This window comes from Bombyx mori, chromosome 26 (genome assembly GCF_030269925.1).
Source record: "Bombyx mori chromosome 26, ASM3026992v2".
Lineage (NCBI taxonomy): Eukaryota > Metazoa > Arthropoda > Insecta > Lepidoptera > Bombycidae > Bombyx > Bombyx mori.
The window spans coordinates 5,274,759-5,283,211 of NC_085132.1; the positions used below are offsets into that span (position 1 = coordinate 5,274,759).

The window sequence follows — 8,453 nt, forward strand, 5'->3', positions numbered from 1 at the left end:
AGGTCAAGAAGTGGTCGCCCTCGGTCTGTTAGGACTCCAGCAGTGATAAAAGCTGTGAAGGCGCGAATTCAAAGAAATCCCAAACGTAAGCAGAAACTGTTGGCCCTTCAGATGGGGTTAAGCAGAACCACGGTGAAAAGGGTGTTAAATGAAGACTTAGGGCTTCGGGCATATCGAAGAAAAACAGGACATCGTTTGAATGCTCGCCTAATGGACCTGAGACTGAAGAGATGCCGCGCTTTGTTGAAGCGGTATGCGGGAAAAAAATATCGGGAAATTCTTTTTTCGGATGAAAAAATTTTTACCGTAGGAGAGAGCTACAACAAACAAAATGATAAGGTGTACGCACACAGTAGTGAAGAAGCGAGGAACCGTATTTCGCGTGTCCAACGAGGTCATTTTCCATCCTCGCTCATGGTATGGTTGGGAGTTTCTTATTGGGGCTTAACAGAGGTACATTTTTGTGAGAAAGGTGTAAAAACGAATGCAGTTGTGTATCAAAATACAGTCCTGACGAACCTTGTGGAACCTGTTTCTCATACCATGTTCAATAACAGGCACTGGGTATTCCAACAAGATTCGGCGCCAGCTCATAGAGCGAAGAGCACACAAGACTGGCTGGCGGCGCGTGAAATCGACTTCATCCGGCACGAAGACTGGCCCTCCTCCAGTCCAGATTTGAATCCGTTAGATTACAAGATATGGCAACACTTGGAGGAAAAGGCGTGCTCAAAGCCCAATTTGGAGTCACTCAAGACATCCTTGATTAAGGCAGCCGCCGATATTGACATGAACCTCGTTCGTGCTGCGATAGACGACTGGCCGCGCAGATTGAAGGCCTGTATTCAAAATCACGGAGGTCATTTTGAATAAACTTTAGTGTCATAAGAATCTATGTTTTGTTAAGTTCATTTTGGTATATGAATGGTTACATAATGAATAAACTTGTTTCAATTATTTTACATTAAACATGTGACAGAATTTATGACCTGACTAGGTAATGCACATGACTGATGTGAAGCAAGCATGTCTGATTGGAGAGGCAAGTCAACTTCATTGTCAAATTTCTAGTAATGATTCTCAATTTATCATTTATATAAACATAATTACTTTTTCGGTTTAATCTCGTGTTTTTACTGCACATGTTAAGCACAATATACAAACGTCAAAGTCAAAAGCAGGTCTCCAGTAGAAAGTCCCTTAAACGAAAGCACATGACTGATGTGAAGCAAGCATGTGGGAGTAGAAAGGCAAATCAACTTCATTGTCAAATTTCTAGTAATGATTCTCAATTTATCATTTATATAAACATAATTACTTTTTCGGTTTAATCTCGGGTTTTTACTGCACATGTTGAACACAATATACAAACGTCAAAGTCAAAAGCAGGTCTGCAGTAGAAAGTCCCTTAAACGAAAGCAGCAATATAACCCCTATCCGGGAGAAATGGGGGACATCTTCAGGCTCATCAAATCTGTCCTTTTCAATGCTTAGTGACGATCGCAATCGCTCTGTCGAGCTTTTAACGAAGAAGAACATGTTTGCTCTTAAATCATAAATAATAATAAAAATGCAAGCTTTCCAAACAAACTATTAGAAGATACTCACTACATTGTCTCCCTCCATTCTTTTTGTGGTTCTTCATTTAAAAAAAAACAGACATGACATGAGACATAAAATGAGTATATTATCAATGTAAAATTTAAATGAGACAACGTGAAAATCTCCAGTTTCGTTTTTACCATCGCACCGCCCGCCACCGGAGTAGAGTTCATCCATACTACCTGGAGCCACTGCGGTTATCCACAGTGCGTTTCCATAGGTCTTTTTGCCACGTACCATCCGGCTATGGAATGAGCTCCCCTCCACGGTGTTTCTCGAGCGCTATGACATGTCCTTCTTCAAACGAGGCTTGTGGAGAGTATTAAGCGGCAGGCAGCGGCTTGGCTCTGCTCCTGGCATTGCTGAAGTCCATGGGCGACGGTAACCACTCACCATCAAGTGGGCCGTATGCTCGTCTGCCTACAAGGGCAATAAAAAAAACAAAAAAACACTTCTTTGACCCAAACAAGGAACTATGAACATTGACCGCAGAATATCAAACACCAAAAATCCGGTTATAAAATTGGGCATGCCATTTATACGAAAGCCAAATTCGGCGCGCGTAATCTCTGAAACGACCGCGGCACCCCATGAATAAAACTAGCTGGTGTATAAATTCAAATTTCCTCTCCAGCACACGCTCATTTCCATATCTCGGCCACTCTCCCCCTATGCTTTATTATTAAAACTCCACTGCAAAAACCGACATCCAAGTTATTCGCTATCTACGTTCGGAAATGGCATTATCGGGCGAGCGGCCCGAAGCGCACACGTCTCAGCCAATAGGGCATTCTTATCAGAAAATGACTCATTTCAAATGACAGAGTGTTCTAAAACGTTACAGAACAAAAAAAGGTATAACGACGTCATTGTTTTTATCAAAATTAAACTGTCGCATCTCAGCAATAACGCTGAATTCGGCGCGATTCGCACCATTCCATTAGGATCCATTTTGTAAAGGCACTCGTTGAGAGAGGAAATTGGAATAAGAAAATTTGGGGTGTAAAATGAAAGATAGACGAGTGCTAATTTCCGGCTATTACTACGTCTCTTTCTTTCCCGCACATTTATCGCGGAGAACGTGTTCAACAGTGGCATATCGCTGTCTTTTTCTAACATATACAGGCATTCTACTCTAGCATAGATAGTAGTAAAACACAATTCAGTAAAATACAGGCGGAAATTTAAAACCACAATGGCGATATTTCGCTTAATTTAATATTATTATTTTTGCAATACGACAGCTCGTGTTCTTTAGTAATTCTCGAAAATCTTAAATTGAAACTGTCATCAGTAGGTATGTTTATAAAATTGTATTTTTTTTTGTTTCTTGCAAGCAATTGAATAAATTCACAAAATCAAAATTGCTTTCAATGATTCAACTAAGAATAAATATGTTCATTCTGTCAGGACTCGGTACATTAAGCGAATGAATCGGTGCGCGCCGGCCGAGCTCTCAATAGCAAATGACAATGATGGGTCTGACCGCGTTCCGTCAAATACTACCGGAATTTATCGACTACCCGCAGACTATTCACCCGCCGCCGCCCGGCCTATTCAAATAACTTCAACGCTAAATTGTGCAGAGGATTTATTACGTAGCTGCCTGTAAAATCGATATTCAGTTTAATATTTAAAAGCGTTATGAAGATCGATTAGCTTTATGTAACATTGAGAAACTCGTAAATTTAAATTAAATTAAGGTAAACAGTGTTTTTATGTTGAATAAAAATAAAAAGCACGGCGTATATAGCATTCTCGATATTTCTATCATGAACATTCCTACCATGAAAATTGATCGTAGTTAAGTATGTAGGTAAGTAAACTAATTCGATTGTTATTAGACAAAACCACTTCAATCACTTTATTGCCTTTTCTTTTTTTGAATAATTTGAATATTTTTAATAATTTATTCATTTTCAGGGCTATTTTTATTTATATTTACCGACGAGTGTACGATCATCCTGAAGCTAACAGATATCAAAGGCCATAGACCTCAAAACCGAAGAGCGAAATCCGAATTGTATTGAAATAAGTATATACTCATAAAATTTTATTTCACCATCGATTTAAATGATTACTAGTAAGCCGGGCGACTGATCTAATGTGTCAAAATCATTTCAGTTAAAATAAATTTTATTTGAATGGACGAAGATATGTAGTGGGCTTGAAAATGTGCAAATTTTTTTTTTTTTTTATAGAACCACTCAGAAGCATTCGGGGCTTAGTTATACGTTTTGATTGAGGTCTATATTTTAAGGTAGCTTATCTGAGCATTGAACTTTCGTGCTACAATCAAATATCACTTTTGATAGAAAATAGCTAGAAATTAAATCAGAAATCTCAAAATAGTTTGTTTCCCGAACACGTTCATTACTAATTTAGAAGGAAGTAATAAACATCACCCCCATAGAAAAAAGAATCATTGCAATTTTATTGATTTATAACGATTTCCCCCTAGCAAATCTTTGCTGCGATCGATCAGAATTTCAAATTCACCTTCCAGAAAACGTAGCCGCACAGGCTTGGTGTAAAGGTTTTTTTTATTACAATACGCCATTTAAGCCGAATGCAGCAAAAGAAATAGTAGCAACGAGTTAGGTTGGCCAGAATGATGCTATCTTGGCGGTTGGCACACCTGACCGACGCTAATTGGACAATAAATCAATTCTTTCCCGGTTCTTATTGGCGAATCGTGGCATTCCAATATTGAAAATTTGGCCGAGCGATATTGACAACATGATAAAAACAATACGGCGGACATATCTTTTTCTTTTGTGTTCATCTTTGAGCTCCCGGTTCTTGTTAAGGCTGAATCGAGTTATGTTTTGTTTTTGTCGGGCAATGTCTTATCGCGGTTAGACAATTTGTTTTTCGGTCCTCGTTATTGAATTATTAATATTGATATTGGTTTCTTGTCTCGATATGACAAGTGGAAGAAAACAGTTATGTTTATTTTGTCTATTGAAATGAGAAAATGTTGTTTTTTTTAAATATTAATATGCAGCATCGTTCATTAGTTGCAGGGGTTATTAACAAAACGGAACGCGCTAAGCTAATCCGGGAGCGCTCAGAGTGTAATTAAATTCTGAGAACAAGCGAGCTATTAAAGCGAAACGGTAGCTGGACTCCATTACGAAACGGAACGTGAATAATTATTTCGTTCCCGCGTTTTTTTTTTTTTTTTCAATTCGATTTTCGAGAGTTCGCTAATGTACCGTCGCCGTCCTTTGGCACGAAATCTCGTAAAACCACATTCAATTGCTATCGGTATTCACTTAACGAACTGATTAGTTTTCGAATTGTGTTTAATTTTATTACGATAACGCCATAGCCTACCGCATGATCAATAATAAATATTTGCAGTTCAGAAACAAACAACAAACTCTTAAATCGCATACCGAATTAACAATTAATTTTTTTTTTTTATCATTATGATACTGGTCAAAGTGAATATATTGAAATGATTGTACTGTTATCGATTCTTGATGCGTTTGCAAATTTTCTTGTTAATCAGACGTCTTGAAGTCTGTGAAAATGACGTTCAAAGGTTCCGTTACATACCAAAAAACATAAATTCACACTGAACTAACAAAAGCGTGCTAAAATACTTTCAATATTCTACTACATGTGTAAATCAAAATAATGTAAAACAAGTTCTGTAAAACGAAGTTCCGGATTAACAAAACAAGACTGTATATCCTGATTTCGTTTGACGTTGTTGTAGTCTGAAGTTTAAAAAAAAAAGAACCAAATTTTTTTGGCTAGCCAGACCACCGTGGCATTCAAATGAGGCATATCATTAGCCTCGCATAAACAATGTAGTAAAATGACAGGTAGTAAAGCCTGTCACATCCATCGTATAATGTTATTCATGTTTGTTATCGTTCTACGCATCTACGTTCTTACTGTTAACATGTATTTTGACAGATGACATAAGTTTGGCGCCATATCACATGTTTGTCATCTCGTCTACCGTTGAATACAATTTAGATGCAATAATAAGCTCCCCGTCTTACGTTAGGTTGCTGTCTCAATCGAAACTATTAACTTTACCGAAAAAAAAAGTTTGTGTTTTTTATATTTCATTTGAGAGGCGATGGTATTAGTTTTTTTTTATTGCTTATATGGTTGGACGGCCAATGATCGGAGGCGCTGGCGGGACATTACAAGGAGCAAAGTCCTGTCGACATGTAATGGTCACGACCCTCAGCAGTGAGGAAACGACACGAGGAGGAGGATGGTTGGACGAGCTCACAGCCCACCTGATGTTAAGTGGTTACTGGAGCCCATAGACATCTACAACGTAAATGTACCGCCCACCTTGAGATATTAAGTTCTAAGGTCTCAGTATAGTTAGATACAACGGCTGCCCCACCCTTCAAACCGAAACGCATTACTACTTCACGGTAGAAATAGGGGGGTGGTGGTACCTACCCGTGCGGACTCACAAGAGGTCCTACCACCAGTAATTACGCAAATTATGATTTTGCGGGTTTGATTTTTATTACACGAACATAAGGTCGTGTAATAAACGAACGTAAGGTGTTAGAACATAAGGTCTGATAGAAGATGCTGTTTGACTTTTATGAACAGCATAAAGCAGTGACAAAACCAATCTATACACCAGTACGCCTAGAAATCATTTAAGTCTTTTTTTTTATTAGGTTCACACAACTGGATGAAATCTGCACACATAAACATTGAACTTATTTAGGTACATAAAATAATACATTATAGAATACACCGTTTTGGGTGTGAACACATCTTGCTTAAGAGCGTTTGTGCTTAAGATAAAAATATCGTTAACTAATATTAAATTATGACAAAGAAAACAAAAAACTGCATACCTATACAAACTTACAAAAAAAAAACAATAAAAATAAAAAATTAAAAGAGGGAAATTAATGTTCTATAGAAATCAAAATAAATGTGGTTGGTCTACAGCTCGGTGTGGATCACGGAACTTAAATTTATTTTAAGTGAGGCTAGAGAAGCATGGCAAACAAATATGTCGATTTCATCACGTATACTATTTGCCAGGGACGTCTATAGATAAAATGGCAAAGGAGTGCCGTTATCCACGCAAAAACTAAATAAATTCATATAAAAAAGAATCTTAGACTTGGCCTAATCTAAAAAAATCACAATGTATTTATTCAATGCAAACTTAACAGAGTTTTAAGAAACTATTTATGTCAATGCGCATAGTTCTTCTTAAAAATATAATACTATTTATTAAAATAGTATTATTTTTTAATAGCGTTATAGTTGTCATATGATTTCATATAAAAATCGATTTTACAAGCAAGTACCTACGTATGTTGGCGCTAAGAATGCCCAATGACTATTTAACCTTGTTGAAAAATCTGTAAGCTAACTGTCCAAATTAAAAAGCTTTGCGTGTGACACCCACCCATTTTTGATTAAGTAAGAATAGTACATCAACATAATGGCTTCTTGTTTTCGATTCGAAATTGTATTCGTATACCGCAACTTGTTACAGTATTACTAGATTTAAAAACTGGCAAAATGTTACTGTATCAATCATTTTCATCGTATTATCTTTATTAAATAGTTAATAGATTGTGTAAAATAGGGTAAGTCCGGGGTAGATGGCCATATGGGAGAGATGGCCTATCGAAATATTTCAAGGTACGGTTCATTAAATGCCACCGTTTCGCATTTAGTTCGTTGGGCGTCGTGCGTGAGGACAGCGGTGCGACAAAACATTTGGCGAAAAAAAAAGAAAAAGTAAGTAAATCCTTTGTTTTTTGTTTCGACTATTGTAAATATTTATTTGATGTTTTTTATTTTAAGCAATTGTAGTGTAAGTTTCTTTAAATTATGGTGATATTTGTACTTGCTGTGAAGTATACTAACAGTACTGCGTTATAACCTAAAAATTGTTTGTTTCGTGTCATGACTTGTTTTAGTTTTTATTGTGGCCATCTCTCCCGGAAAAAAAGGAGAGATGGCCAATTGCAGTCGGTATATGATGGCCATGGTGACATGTTACAGAAATGATGTTCTCTGCAAAATATTAATTGATTTTCTTATTTGTTTTAGATGCCTAATAAATACAAGAGAAAGGCAGTGGCTGTGAGAGGAAATTGGTCGGAAGAATCACTAAAAGCAGCTATTAATGCTGTGAAAAATGATGGATTATCCGTACGCGCGGCTAGTCTCCAGTATCAGATACCTAGAAAGGCATTAGAACGAAAGCTAAAGAAGAATGACGACAAGAAAGGCCCTATGGGACCACCTACTTTATTCGGAGAACAAAATGAGAAAAAATTGGTTGCTCATATTAAAACAATGTAAGCTAAAGGCTTTCCTTTAACGAGGGATGATGTGAGAAAAATAGCTTACGAATTTGCCGAACAGTTAAAATTAAAGCATAGATTTAACAAAGACAATCAGAAAGCAGGATATGACTGGTTGCAGTTGTTCTTGAGCAGAAATACTGATATTGCACTTAGGAAGTCAGAAGGAGTTTCTTTGGCTAGAGTCAATGGCATGAATAGATCAGAAGTTAATGCATATTTTAAATTGCTTGAAAGCGTCCTTATCCATGAGAATGAGATGCTACCTCCTAACTGCGTATTTAACATGGATGAATCTGGCCTACAGTTAAATAGTCGTCCGGGGCACGTGCTTGCTCAAAAAGGTTCTAAAGCTGTTTCCACAGTGACATCAACTGAAAAAGGGGAGACAATAACCATTATAGCCTGCTGCAATGCAGAAGGCACGTTCTTGCCACCTGCCTGTATCATGAAAGGAAAAAATAAAAAGCCTGAGTTTGAAGACGGAATGCCTCCAGGATCAAAACTATTCATGTCACAAAAATC

The 8,453-nt window shown here is 37.2% G+C and overlaps 1 long non-coding RNA gene across 1 annotated transcript; it reads left to right on the top strand.

Moving 5' to 3' along the window:
- Nucleotides 1–7,040: 7,040 nt before the first annotated feature.
- Nucleotides 7,041–7,980, top strand: LOC134201496 (uncharacterized). The gene is made up of 2 exons (XR_009976836.1): nucleotides 7,041–7,356; nucleotides 7,672–7,980. It is a non-coding gene; the product is annotated as an uncharacterized LOC134201496 (long non-coding RNA).
- The last annotated feature ends 473 nt before the right edge of the window (nucleotides 7,981–8,453 follow it).